This window comes from Nannospalax galili, unplaced genomic scaffold (assembly GCF_000622305.1).
Source record: "Nannospalax galili isolate Female #2095 unplaced genomic scaffold, S.galili_v1.0 scaffold195, whole genome shotgun sequence".
In the NCBI taxonomy this organism is placed as follows: Eukaryota; Metazoa; Chordata; class Mammalia; order Rodentia; family Spalacidae; genus Nannospalax; species Nannospalax galili.
In genome coordinates, this window is record NW_008335885.1 from 148,107 (window position 1) to 163,326 (window position 15,220).

Below are 15,220 nucleotides of genomic sequence, written 5' to 3' on the forward strand. Positions count from 1 at the left end.
AGAGGGAAGTCGAAGATGGTCAAACCAGCATCTTAGAGCACAGGTCCTATTGGATAGAACAACCATGGGATTCAATACTTCTGAAAGCTAAGTGCCTCAGGAATTCCTCTTGGGAGCAGGAACCACAAAGAATCATGATGCTTATCTTTCCCTGTTAGATCTTTCCCTCCAATCTGGAGCTCCTGGACCTGAAGCTGTCCCACTGAGGGGATCAAGTGTGGGAAGAGAGATGCTGAGAGACTGCTGAGTTTATGGCAGGGGACTGTTGCTAACATATGCTGTCCTCAGGACACTCTGGGGGACTTCAAAGCTACCACTGGTTGTCTTGTTTCACAGAAAAGAAATGTGGAAAACAGCCAGAGCAAGGCTGCAAGGGGATGGGACTGAGACACATGATGATGGGCCATGGGTTTTGGGTTAGAAATAATCAGTTTCAAAAAAATGCCTGTCAATTGTATGTCATTTAAAAAGATACCAATCGCCTGACATGGTGGGCAAGTCTTTAGTCCCAGCACTCATGAGGAGAGGCAGGTGGATCTCTGAGACATGGGGCAACCCTGGTCTAAATAGGGAGTTCCAGGACATCTGAAGTTGTGTGAAACTATGTTAAAAAATAACAACAAAGGTATAAGTATAAATCCTCCCCCTTTTCCTAGCAAAACATTTGTGTGTGCGTGTGTATGTTTATGTCATGTTAATGTGTGTGTGGATAGATGTGTTTGAGTATGGAGACCAGAGGTTGATGTAGAGTATCTTACTCTATCCATCTTCATTTTATTTTTTGAGGCAGGGTGTCTCCCTGATCCTGGAGCTCACTGATTAGCTAGATTGGGTTGTTGGTGAGCTCCAGGGAGCCCTCTGGCTCACCTCCTCCAGTTCTGGGGTTACAAATGAGTGCTGGGGATCCAGAAGCTGCCCTCATCCTTCTGAAGCAAGCACTTTACCCACTGAGCCATCTAGCTCCTAAATCCTCCCTTTAAAATGCTTAAAACACAAGGCTCTGACACACTTGTAGATAATGTGAAAGATATCTAATTGTCATGAGGAAAGATCTCTTAATATTCATATTTGTCATTATGTTTTCATTTATTGGAGGAGAGTTTTCAACCCTACTGCTGAAGACAGATCATACTTCAGACACAGGATTTGGAGCAATGGAGCTACAACTGACCTGAAGCCACTTCCCCTGAAGGCTTGCTCTCATAGCTTTGGAGAACACCATGAAGGTACCAAGGGAAAACATTAATGGATGATCCAACACCAGCTTCAAGACCAAATAACCACATCAATGGCCAGCACAGCATAGGACATTGGTGCAGTAGTGGCACTTTTATCTTGACAGTCAACAGCTACCTAATTGGACTAAAAGCCCACTCAATGGGAGGAAACTCAAGTGTGGTACTGTAAACATAACTAAATACACATGGCTGGAGAGGTCATAGATCTTAGAAAAAACCCCAATCCCTAGACTAATGTGATTTCTTACTATGTGCAAAATATGTATCAATCAACAGCTACCTAATTTGGCTAAAAGCCCACCCAAAGAGAGGAAAGTGAAGTGTGGTACTATAATGTAACTTAATACACATGGCTGGAGTGGTCATAGATCTTGGAGAAAACCCCAAAACTCTCATGTCACTAGATTAATGTGATTTCTTACTATGTGAAAATATATATCCTTACATTTATATACAAATATCCCAGTCACCACTCATAAAAATGATCACACACAGACATTGTCTATTAATTGCCCAGGCCTACGCAACACATCTACAATGTAACCTCTACATCTAAGGCGCATGGAACATAGAACAGGGGTAATGAAGACAACACTAATGAATCTCTCAATTCTCATTAATGAAGATCCCTCTTGCAACAGAGGGACAGGAACACAAAAGGCCAAAGTATAGAGATTAAGAGTCTGTAGATTGCTGGTCCATGGACAGGACGCCTACATTAAGCTTCACCCACCCAGGGCTCAGGGATCATCTCAGAAGAGGGGTCAGAAAGATTGTAAGAGCCAGGGAGGAGGTGCATGACCATATGAGCTCCTGGGACCCTGCTCATATGATTCTATAACAATGGTGTTAGCATACAAAAGTCCTATGCAAACGCAGGCAGACAAAAACCCAGCATAGAACTGGGGGAATGAAAAGCAGACCCCAATCTTAGCTGAAGAAACATTGGCAGCTGATTACTGCTAGGTAAGACTGAACTGATAGTCCCAAAACAAGGGACTCTAGATAGGCTGACTAGACTTCAGTGTATGGACTTGCACTGACAGGGGAACATCTGGAGACAGTGACTTGATACACTGGACCTTAATATGTATGACAGAGTATATGGGTTCCAGTTGCGGGGCTGTGGGAGCATGCCGATGGGGACGGGGGTATAAAGATGATTAAGCTTCTTTGAGATATTCGGCATAAAATACACAAAAATTCAATAAAAACAAATTTTAAAAATTGCTTAAAACAAGTAAATGTTTCAAAGATGGTTGTTGAGATTATCTAGAAAGATTGAGTTTGAATTCTTACTTGCAATTTACTAGTTATGCAACTGTGGGAAGGTTGCTTTATCTTTCTGATCTGTTTCTTTATCTGTAAACTGGGAGAGTAAGAGGAGCAGTCTTAGGTTTGATTAGACAAGATGATCCACATAAAGTAGCACACAGTATATGCCTTTATATTAGTATATATCTATAAAAGATGAAAATTTCAGAGCTATTGTATTCATGAGGGCACAAATTTGGTACATGCTTGCCCTTCACTGTGTTAAAGATATAATAGGAGACAGCTTGAAGGTGCAATTGCCTTGCGTTGAACTAAGAAGGTCAGGTTTGATTTCTGTTCTGCCCCTTCTAGTATGGCTTTACGTTAGTCAATCTCTCTAAACTCCAGTTGCTTTTCTAATTAAGAAATACATCTTCCTGTGGGACTCCTCCCTTTGGCGCAGCCCTGTACCAGTCTTGATGTAAACCCAGCAGCTTCATTAGCTTCTCTAAGAACTGAGCAGCACTCCGCACATCACTGTCTTCCCCATTCTCTTTCCCTTCTTACTGTGGGCTTGTACAGACACAGAGGCTGCCTCCTCAGGGATAGCTCATTCTTCACACGAGAAAGCCCCATTTGCTTCCACTTTTCTCCCAAGTCTTCCTTTCTGGTCCTCAGCTATTGCCTTCTTCTACCCTTATACCAAAATGTATCCAACCCTGCTCTCCTTCCCTAGTCCTCCTTTATTACCCCAAGAAATGGGCTTCTTCTGTAAGAAACTGGATGCCAACTTATTCTTTCCTTCATCACAGTGGGTGGGTCAAAGTCTTTATCCATAGAGCCAAATTGCTTACATTTTGCTAAGAAGAAAATTCTTTTCCTCTGGTCACAGTGTTGGGATTATAGGTGTATCATAAGACCAAGTTTATTCAGTTCTGGAGATCAAGTCCAGGGCCTTTCCTGTATTAAGCAAGCACTGCCACTGAGCTATGAGGTATAGCCCTAGGCTTTCTGGCCATATTTTAAAAGGTTATGTATTTATTTTAATTTTATGCATATTGGTGTTTTGCCTACATGTATGTATGTGCACCACATGTGTGTCTGGTACCATGGTGTCCAGAAGAGGGCATCAAAATTCCTGGAACTGGAATTACAGATGGTTGTGAGTCACTGTGTGGGTACTGAGAGTCCTCTTCAAGAACAGCAAGTGCTTTTAACCACTGAGCCATCTCTCCAGCTTCCCTTTGCTCATATTTTAAACATCTTAACCTATAGAGTGCAGTCAACATTCTCTTTGGAACTGAAATTGCATTAGGTATTTTGTCTGAACACTTTTGGACCTCTTTGTATACCCCTCACAACCCTGCTCTATGCTGGGAGGTCAGCCATAGTGATGACATCCGGAGGATCCTTGTCCTCTACCTTCTGGCTGGCTGGCCAGTGAGTAGCAGTAACAGGAGATTAGAAGACAGGAAGACAGTGGGTTCAGGCATTCATTCCTTCAGGTTGGATATGTCCTCTCTTATAGCTGGCTCAGTGATGCCTTGTTTCCTATGATTTTACTCACCTGTGTACGCCTTTGTAAGTAGTCATGTGACTAAACTCACATCAACCACACTGTTCAACTGGACCATCCACTTCTCGATACAGCAGTCTAAGTGTTTATTCATTCCATCATTCCTCCATTTCCTCAAAAACTATAACTTACTATTTATGGCAGGAAGTCCCCCTGCCCCATTTTCGTTTGTGTGTGTGTGTGTGTGTGTGTGTGTGTGTGTGTGTGTGTGTGCATGTTTGTGGACCCATGCACATGCATATGGAGGGGTGATGCTGGGAATCATCCTCCATTTCTCTTCCACCTTATTGAGACAGAGTCTCTCAATCAAGCCCAGAGCTCACTAATACTGCTAGTCTTTCTTGCTAGCCATCTTTCTCTGGGGATCCCTGGTTTCTGTCTTCTGAAGCTGGAATTATAGATCACCTGCCACATCCCCCTGACATTTGCATGGGTTCTGGGAATCCAAACTCCAGCTCTTGTGTTTGTCTGGCAAGTGCTTTAAAGTCACTGGGCCATATCCCCATGTCCAACTTTGTTGTTGCTATTGTTATTGCTGTTTGTAGTTTGGGATTTTTGGAGATAGGGTCTCCAGGCTGGCCTTGAAATCTGGGTACCTAAGGATGAGCTTGAACTTCTGATCCTCCTACCACCAGCTCCTGAGTGCTTAGCTCATAGACACATGCCACCATACTTGGCTTATTTGGTGCTGTGGTTTTGATCCAGGTCCTCCAGTATGCTAGGCAAGCACTCTGCTAATGGAAGGCAAGCACTCTATTAATGGAGTGGCACCTCCAGCTTCCTTCCTGCCTTTTTGTGGTACTGGAAACCTAGCCTAGAGCCTCACTCAGATTAGAAAAATGCTCTGTCTATGACTGAGCTCTATCCCAGCCCTGGACAGGAATCTTGGAGGGACGTGGAATATAAAGATAAGATGGTATTGTCCCCAGGTCCAATGCCAGGAGGAAACAGGTAAGTGAACAGCTGGTGGTAATGGATTATGTAAGAGCTGTGTCAGCATTTTGTTGAGAGGATGCAAGGGAGATTACTCTCTTCTGGGACTAGCTATGCTCTGAATGTATTTGGATTGCCTACCCCTCTATTCTTAAATTGAAAACAAGGTGATTGTATTAGTATGCAGAGCCTCCAGTGGGAGGGCAGAGCCCTTCACATATTCACCATGGGAAGACACTAGAAGATGACATCTGTGAACCAAAGAGCAGCCCTCAATAGAAATGGATTAATGGCTCTTTGACCCTGGCTGACTTAGTGAGCTAAGAGAAGGTGCTCAAAGGGTGGTCACTTTGAATACTTAAGCAGTAAACTGGAGAAAGGATAGTCCAATTAGGAGCTCAAGCCAACCTACTACTTTTCATCTCCTTGGGCTGGGAAGCAGTGCAAACCTCCAGGCATGCTGCCTCAGGCTTCCTCCAGTACCCCGACCTTTGGCCTTGAAGAAGGATGACTAACAACGGACTGCTGCCCGCTTCCTCCACACTGAGGATGTTCCAAACTGGCCTGTCTTGTCTCAAGCTTCTATCTAGGAAGTGATCTGAGAAAATCTGGTGATAAATATCAGGGCAGGGGGCTTCTCTTATTCGGTCAACTTTGGTGATAGAGAATTGTTACATGATCTTAGAAGAAAATGCTTACTGACTTCTTGGTCTGCAGAGGCAAATGCTGTTTTGCTGGCTGTTAGTCAGGAATCTGGTATGGTTCCAAATTCATCTCTACACGTTTTATACATTTGTAACTTCATGGCAGAGTTGACCCTTGCCCCCCCTTTTAAGTTTTTATATATTTGCCCCTCCTTTTTTTCTTTTTCTTTTTTGAAAACAGAAGGGGCGATGCCACGCACTATGCCAAGAGCAAGAATTCTGGAGCCAGTTTGTAGGGCCTGAGTCCAGCTCCATGATGGAGGCGGTTACCTTGAGCCAATTATTCATCCTTCTGTGACTCATTCCTCAGGTGGAGCAGGAAGACTAATCAGACTGTAGTTTGCATTTTGTCAGGATGTACTGCACACAGATCTAGGTAATAGAATTCTGTATTCTGGGCTGTTCTAGGTGTTTCCTAAGCATGATCAACAACCACAAGCCTCACAAACAGTCTTGTGAGTAAGCCCTATTTTAAGGCCTATTTTACAGATGAGTAAAATGATGTTTAGAGAGGTTAACGGATGCGAGGTCACATAGCCAGAGGTAGTGGAGCTGGGACTTAAACCCAGGTTTTCTCTATATATCTAAAGCTCCGATTCTTAACCCCTCCTTACACTGTCTTCTGTAGAAGGTGTTTTCAACTTTTGCTATTGTTAGTTTTGAACACACTGTTTTGTCTTTTTTTCTTTTTGTTTTTTTTGAATATTCATTCCAGATTTTTTTGTAATATTTTATTTTTATTTCGTGTGTATGAGTGTATTGTAAGTGCACCCCTGTTGTGCACTGCCTGCTGTAAAGATCAAAAAAAAGGTGTTAGATCCCCTGGAACTGGAGTTACAGATGGTTGTTAGCCGCCATGTGGGTGCTGGGAATTGAACCTGGGTCCTTTGCAAGAGCAGCCAGTGCTCTTCTGAGCCATCTCTCCAGCCCCTGTCTCTTTCTTCTGTTTTGTTTTGTCTTTTTGAGACAGGGTCTCCCTGTAGCCCCAGCTGGCCTGGAACTGGCTATGGAGACCAGGTTGGCCTTGATCTAACAGAGATCCACCTGTCTCTGCCTCCAGAGTGCTGGGATTAAAGGCGTGTGCCACCACACCCAGCTTTTGAACACATTCTTCTCAAGCATTTTGCCTGTCCTGAGAATGCCACCTGGTGTCCAAAGATCCCCATTCTCCTGACCACAGACATGTGAAAATTCAAGATGAAAGTGAAAGGCTGTGATCAGATTTCAAAACAGCACGAGTGGAAGACACAGGAATAAACTAAGTCAACTTGTACTACATTATCTATTGACCTTAGATTTATGTATATGAGGGGTAGAATCTAGCTGGCCACTTGTCTCTGCTCTTAAGTTCCTTGCCTCTGCCCTCCAAGCAGCTGTGAAACTCATCTAGCTAAACCTGCAGCTTTTTAATGTTGGCTCTAATTGATTCTAATAGTGGAAAGCCAGGATACCTGCAAGAGGTGGATTTTAAAGTATTCTGCTAAAAGCATATGGTTTCTTGAAGGTTTAGCTTAAATTTCAATCAAACTTTACAGGGTATTTGTTATTCTTTTTAAATGAGTCTTTCAACTAGGAATATTTTTTGATTTACATAAAAGTTTCAGGGCATGGCATGGGTGCACATACATGCAGGTAATACACTCATACACACAAAATAAAAATAAATAAAATGTTTTTAAAAAGAAAGAAAAGTTGCAGGTATAATAGAGTTCCGAATTCCCTTCACCGGGAAAAACTGAGAGCTCTACCTTTGAGCATTGCGAAACACTGAACTACAACTTTGTTTCCACTGACCAACTGTCCTTTGGGATTCCATCTAGGTCACTACCCCACATCTAGTCAACATGTCTCCTCAGTCTTGGTACATTTCATTTACTCAGTCTTTCCTTAGTTTACAACCCCTTAATTTTTTTCAGCCAGGGTCTCACTATGAAACCCAGGCTGGTTTTGAACTTGCTGTTCTTTTACTTAAGATTCCTCCCTGCTGGGATTATGGGATATGCCGCCATGCTCAAGTTTTAATTACTTTTGTTTGTTTGTTTTTCTCTCTTTGAGACAAAACTCTCCCCATAGCCCCAGCTGTCCTGGAACTCACTATGTAGACCAGGCTGGCCTTGAACCCACAGAGATTCACCTGCCTCTGCCTCCCAAGTGCTGGGATTAAAGGCATGTGCCACCATGCCTGGCTTACTTATTTTAAAAAAAGTTATTTATTTTTATTTTATGTGTATGAGTGCCACGCATGCGTGTATTTATGTCAGTGCACCCATGCCATGTAATGCCTGTTGAGGACAGAAGAGGGTGTCGGATCCCCGGAACTGGAGTTAGACAGTTGTCAGCTGCAATGTGGGTGCTGGGACTTGAACCCAGATCTTCTCTAAGAGCAGCTAGTGCTCTTAACAGCTGAACCATGTCTTCAGACTCTTTAATTGCTTATTTTGAAGAGTAGGGACTTGTAGAATGTCCCTCTGTTTGCTTATGCTTGATGTTTTCCTCATGATTAGTTTGGAATTTGAGGTTTTGAGAAAGCATAACACAGGGTGCATAATTCTTATCAGTCAGAACAGGGAGCACACAGCACCACGGCCTGTTAACCCAGGGTCACTCGATGTTGATTTGCCAGGCTTCTTCACCGTGAAGTTCTTTTTCTTTATTCGCTCTTTTGTTGTTGAGTCATTAAGTACCTGTACCCTGAATCAGAGGAGGAGAGTCGAATGCCAACTGCTTGAGGGGGAGTACATACATACACTGTTTAAAATTCCTCCGTAGGCAAGATTTGTCAAGGATTTTCATTAATTAGATCATTTCTTTAAGTTGTTTGATCATTATTATCTTAATAGTGATCACCAATACATTTCACTTCCAAATGTACACCGGAACTGGCTTCCCAGAATTGTGTGAGCTGAGCATTCTCATGCTTCCCCTCACCTAGCCTCAGAAATAGACAAGACTTTGAGTCTTGCTAGGTTCCGTGCTTGCTCTTCCTGCACCATAAGCCTCAATAACACCTTTGAGTAAAAGAACAGAGACACACACACATGAGCGACATTGTTCATCAGCACTGTCCGAGGTTAAGGACATTTAACACTTAACACCAGTGTCTGACCGAACAGTTATTTCTCCTTCTGAATTTCTTTTATTAAAACTATTTTATTGTTGTTTTTATATGTATGAGTGTATTGCCTGAATGTGTATAAGCGCACCCATGTCATGCAATGCCCACAAGGTCAGAGGAAGAACACAAATCCCTTGGAAATGGAGCTACAGATGATTGTTAGCTGCCATGTGGGTGTTGGGAATTGAACCCAGGTCCTCTGCAAAAGCAGTCAGTGCTCTTAGCTGTTGAATTTCTTAAGACAAACTAAACATCTTCCATATTAAGTATAAGGTGCTAGAAGGCAAGTTGGCTCAGGTTTTTTTGTTTTTGTTTTTGTTTTTTGGTCTTTTTGAGACAGGGTCTCCCTGTAGCCCCAGCTGTCCGGGAACTTACTATGTAGACCAGGCTTGCCTTGAACTCACAGAGATCAGCCTGCCTCTGCCTCCCGAGTGCTGGGATTAAAGGCTTGGGCCACCACACCTGGCTCAGGTACTTTTTAAAGGTGACTAAATTATTCCCTTAAAATACTTTTTCAAGAACTCAGCAAACTTCACAATGTGGGAAAAGCATTGGGAGGGAGAACAATGTTTCTTTAAATCATAACAAGTCTATAGAGAAAGGCCTGACACTTCAAGATGTCTGATTTCACCTGTTCACAGTCAGGGACCAATAACAGAGCTCAACTAGCTCCGGAGCCTTCTGATTGGCCTCGACTAAAGAAGGCAGGCCTTTGAGTATACAAAATAGCCCTGGAGGAAGGCTTGCTAATGCTTTGCTCTTGGGTTGGTGGGTTTGGGCTGGTCTGGGTGAATTTACTTACTAGGATCTGAGAGGGTTTAGTTTCAGGAGAAAAAAAAAATAGATTCAAAATTGAGATTTCTTAGGCTAAAGTCTCTTAGAACAATTACCTGCAAGTTTTTTCTACTTCTATTCTGCTTCAAACGTCTGTGCTTTAGCAAAACCACTTTTTTATGTCTTCTTAGAAATAACTTTAAAGATTCTATGTCAAAAGCAAGTCAAGAACTCTCTTTAGAGCCAGGTTGTAAAGTGCTTTCTGTGGAATCCTGATGTCTTGTTAGAGAAACCTGTGTAGAGCTATGGTAGAAACTGAAAGCTGCCCTTTCAGAAAACGGGGGCTTTATATTTATATTACCTTGAGGGTCAATCAATACTTAGTGATTGAAAAATGGAGCTGATGTGATCTTCAAGCATTGTATTTTTTTTTTTTTCAAATCTCCCTCTTCCCTGATAGTTAAACTTTCCATCTCAGAAAGCCACTGTCATGAATTACTGGCATAAAACCAGCCAGCTGACACCTTCCACCTGAGGGTGGTGATTCACCTTAGGCTGTGCAGTCCTCAGCAGGCTCAATCAGAAAGCACTTTTGTGATAGCTGAAGGACTGGCGGGAGGCGGGGGGGGGGGGTGTTACTGTTTCTGAGGAAGAGGTGCTCAAGCTGAAGAGCCAAATTTTTGTCTTCATGTAGACAACCCTGCTCAACAGGCTCTTGACTCTTGGCTGGCAGTTCTTGCCACAGAATCACTTGACAGATGAGAGCCGGGCTCTAAGAAGCTCAGGTGCCTCTGTGGACTGATGCTAATCAGTGATTAAAGGGACACATGGAGAAGCTCCTGCAGGGCGCAGCTCAGGGAGAACAAGGCTTCCCCAGCTTAACAGTTCAGGTTAGTTACCCCGTACTGTTCTCTGTATTTGGCCCTCTGACAGCAGAACTTCTGTTTCTACAAGTTGTTGGTAGACTAGTAATATCTTAGCCAATCAAGAATTTAGTCAGGCTTAGTGTGAATTCTAAGACAGGTATATAATGATAAAGGCCCCTCATTTCCATAAACCGCATCAATCACTATAAACAAAATAGTCAACTGGTACAACTTGCCTTCATATCTACAGATGCCTATAGATGAGCAGGCAAATAAACCTCAGTTCAACTGGAGACTAGAGACCGTTCTTTCCACTTAAAACACTGCACGACAGCTGCCATGTGTTAAACCCAACTAATGGCAGACTGAGCTTGGGTGAATCTGACATTGCGAAGTAGCTGGTTTGTCTGCTGGGTTTTGCAGAGGTACAGTGCTTTACACATCAAACTGATATGGCTTAGATGACTTCCCAATGACGTTGAAAAGCACCAAAGTCAGCTTTAACGTTGGGGGATATGGCTTAGTTGATAATGCTTGCCTACCATGCAGAAAGCCCTGGGTTTGATCCTCATCTTGTAACACACAGCTGTAATCCCAGCACTTGTAATGGAAGTAGGAAGATGGGGTGGTTCAAGGCCATCCTCAGTTTGTAGCCTGGCTACATGAGACTTCAAAAACAAGACAGTGTAGTTCAGAATTCCCTTTCCTGTCAGACCTGTCCTTGCTGCATTGGTTCTTTCCTGTCCTCTGGCTTGTTCACCTCTGCTTTCTCGCTATTGGGCTCAGTTCATCCGGCGCCTCTGCTTCTGCCTTCTCTTAATGCTTACGTGACCCAACTCTTGACTCTGAGGGTGTCAATCCAAATTTGGTAGTTGTATTGAGGCAACACTGGGTTCAATTCATAGTATGGATTTCTTAGTGCCTAATGTCTGCCTGAAATTAGTCAAGGCCAGAGGCCAGTAGATACTTAGGAGGTTGCAGTCATACTACCAAATCTAAAACCCTTCTTAGTTGAAGATATCTCTTTAGGTGTTAGACATTCAGATCAGCAGAGAGGTGGAAAGAGGAAGTGAAATGGTCAAACGAAAGAATTAGGTATTGAAATTCTAACCAGTGGGTGTTATTAGTTTGTTTTTGTTTTTTTTTTTTTTAAGGTATTAAAGTTACTTGACATGATTAACAACTGTACCTAAAAGCCAGGGGCAGTTGGACCTTTGTGGGAGCTTGGTGAATAGCTAATAACAGGCAGCTCAAAGTACAGTGAGGAAAAGTGTTGGCAAAACTCTACCAGCATACTTTCTAAGGTGCTCAGAATACCTAGAGTGTGCTTGTTAAGAGACCCTTGCCCAACAGTTTCCAGAGTTGGCCTCCTATGAGGAAAAACCCTCAAGCTTGTGGCACCTGGGGCCACGGCAATCCTCCAAATTCCCAGGCTACTCCAGTGGGGAATGTTGTATCTAGGCCTCACCTTGTTTGTTCCTGCAGCGTACTTTAAACTTAGCAGGATTGAAAACACTCCATCTTAATGATCTGTGCCTGTTTTAGTTCAGTGTTGCCACCAGGGAGCTTGGGCCTTCTGAAACTTCAGGTTAAGACCACCATTCATCAGCTTGCAGGCCATTGAGGTTGGAACGCCTGCATGACCAGCTGTGGACCCCACGTCTCATTTACCATATAAAAGGTTGGAGTTGTTAGCATTTTTAGGGCCATAGAAAGCTTATTTATGGAAAGAACAGAAATCTAAGTTCTACCTATTACACTGGATGGAGCCCCAGGGCATTCTAATCTGTACCAAACACTAGAACTTTCTGTGGTATTGTTCACTTAAGAATTCACAGGGTCTGTGAAAGAGCCCAATCCTCAGGAAAGCTAATTCACCTGAAGGCTAGCTAAGGAGACGGGGAAGTAATCCCCTTTAATGAGATAATGTGCTGTTCCAGAAAACACACTCTCAGGTATTAGTTTACACATCCTTGCTGCCAAACCTGCTTGCTTTTCTGAGTTCTAACTCCAAAGTGTAACTTTTCCTTTTACCTTTGCTATCTGTGAATTCCAGCCAAAATTCTAAACATGCTTACACTGAAAGTATACATTGGACACAGAGGCTTGGTGGGCTTTGATCCCTGATGCAAGAGAACTGTCCTTTCCGCTTTCACTGGGGTCCGATCTCAGTCTTTCATGGTTGGCTAATTTAAAAGAATGATGTGAAGGGAGAGAAGAGTCCTACTGCTTTAGGCCATCAGACTCAGGAATGCATGAGGGCCTTTCTTTAAGTCTTACAGAGTATGGGATTAAAAGATCAGAATTCCTTGATTACATAGCCTGGAGTGGTGGGCACGCCTTTAATCCCAGCACTTGGGAGGCAGAGGCAGGCGGATCTGAGATGAAGCCAACCTGGTCTACATCTGGGTTCCAGGCTTCCAGCTGGGATTACAGGGAGACCCTGTCTCAAAGAAAACTCCCTGTCATAAACCAAGTTCCAAGTTTACAGGGTTTTGAAAGAATAGACAAAATGGTTTACATCCTCAAAGCAATTAGATTGACTTGTGCAACAAGCTCATTTCCTATCTATTCCTCTTCAGGGTCAAATACTTCACAGCAACTTAAGGCAGGAAGAGGTGGGGTTTTTTTTTGTTTTTTGTTTTTTGTTTTTTGTTTTTTTTTTGGCTAAGAGTTCAATTGTCTATGGTCTAGTGAGGAATGGTAGAGGGAGAAGGCAGAAACTGGTCACATTGTAACCCTCCCCCCCAAAAAAACCAGAGGGAAATAAATGTTCATGCTCTGTTTGATTTAATTGAGTTCATGAACCTAGTCCATGAGATGGTGCCGCCCACATTCGGAGTAGGCCAGCTAAGGCCTTCTGGAAACAACCTCAGGTATGTTTTCCACCCTATTCTAAATCCAAGTTAAGATATTTAACCAGTAGGTGTATTCATTGGAATTGGGGGATGAGGTAAAAGGCTTTGGGCAAAAGACACCAAGTTCAGAAATACTGGGAAACTGAGAGCTGGCTACAGCTTTCCTATATTCCAAGACAGCGAGGGATAAAGCATTGTAACTTGACAGAATCCAGGACAAAGCTTGCCGGCAATAAGTAATGCTTAACTCCTAGGGGTGTAGGACATGTCTATATGCTGGAGAAATGTGTTAAACACCAAAAGCCAACATTTATGTGTGCATAAACAGTTTGATCCCAATGTTCTAGTTCCTGACATTAACATTTGCACTCAGCAATACTGAAGCTGTGATCTATATAGGTTATTTTAAACCAGTATGATGGTGCTGTCAACTAGACAGGCTGTAGAAAAATCTAGAAGGCAGAATGGGCATGTCTGGATTGGATTAAAGTGGGAAGGCACACCCTAGTAGTGGGTGGGGCCATGCTATGGGTGGGGCTCCTGGACTGCATAAAAAGACATGCACTTCAATGACTGAAATGTGTCAGACCCAAAGTAAATGAATGTTTGTCAAACCTGCCTGCTAGACCTGGAGTATGGCCTTCCCATCCAGGTTCAAGATGCAGATTTGTCATTTAATGACATGCCAAAATTTGATGTCAATAAAGAGCACTACAGGCAGAATATGAAAATTTCTAACTGATGGAACACAACCAGTTGGCATGCTGGGGAAAGCTCAAACTGGTGCAGACCACACCTTACTACAAAAAGAATTGGCCTCACATTTGTTCCTCCTGGGTGAAAGAATACAAGAGTGTCCATACAGACGTAAGAAGCCCAGGATCCAGAGGGCCTCCTTGCTGATCAGAATATAAAAGACCAGTACTATGGAATCAATGACCTTGTAGCAGATAAGCTTCTGAAGTGGGCTTCACCATGGTCACCATGCTGTATGTGGGTGATCTGTGCAATAACATCACTGAGACAGACCTCCAAAATCACTTCTAACAGTTCGGGGAAATCCGCAGGGTCACTGTTCAGAGGTAGCAATATATTTTCAACTAGTTTGCCAGCAGGCAGGCTGCAGAGGTGGCTAAGTCCTTTAATAAACTGATCGCCAGTGGTCACAGTTCAATGTAAAATGGGGAAGATGTGAAGCAACCAGAGGGAAAGAAAAAGACTGGACCCACAGAGTCTGGGATCAAGCTAGAGCCTGTAGCAGAACTTCCTAGAGCTCTTCTCCTGCAGCAGAGGAAGAAGCCTATGCCAAATACTGCCCCCCCAGTGGCCCTCCAGCTGTGAACATTGCCCTATCCCCACCCCCAGGTTTTGGGCCACACATGTTCCACCCAATGGGACCACCCACTCCTTTCCTGAGGGCTCCAGGACCAATGCACTATCCTCCTTAGAACCTTGAGAGAATGGGAGCTCATTCTGGCAAGCACAGCAGCCCCTAGCAGAGCATCACCGTCAGGGACGCAGAGGAAGAAAGGACACTCTAAAATCCCAGTACATGAATCTTGGATAAGTATATATTTTTTTTTTCCTTTGTAGTTTCCATAATAGCTGAATGTGTTCAGATGTGGGTAGTCAGAATGAGTCATGCCTCCCTACATGTATTCAGAGGACCAGTGGACCTCACATAAGCCAGACCTCTGGGGACTCTCTGGCCACCAGCCCTAGACCTGCTAAAACCACAAATGGCAGCCTAGTCCTCAAACTGACCTGCCTGGGGGATCAGACCCCAAATTCCACCAGTGCACTCTGGCCCAAGTTCAGGGCACTGAAATGCTCATACCTCCCCGACTCCTTTTTATTTTAAAGAAGCTGATGACGAGGTCTGTAAAGATATTGTCATCTAGC

The 15,220-nt window shown here is 43.4% G+C and overlaps 1 pseudogene; it reads left to right on the forward strand.

The window, feature by feature from the left end:
* The first annotated feature begins 13,887 nt into the window (after positions 1–13,887).
* Positions 13,888–14,814, forward strand: LOC103732153 (annotated as a pseudogene).
* The last annotated feature ends 406 nt before the right edge of the window (positions 14,815–15,220 follow it).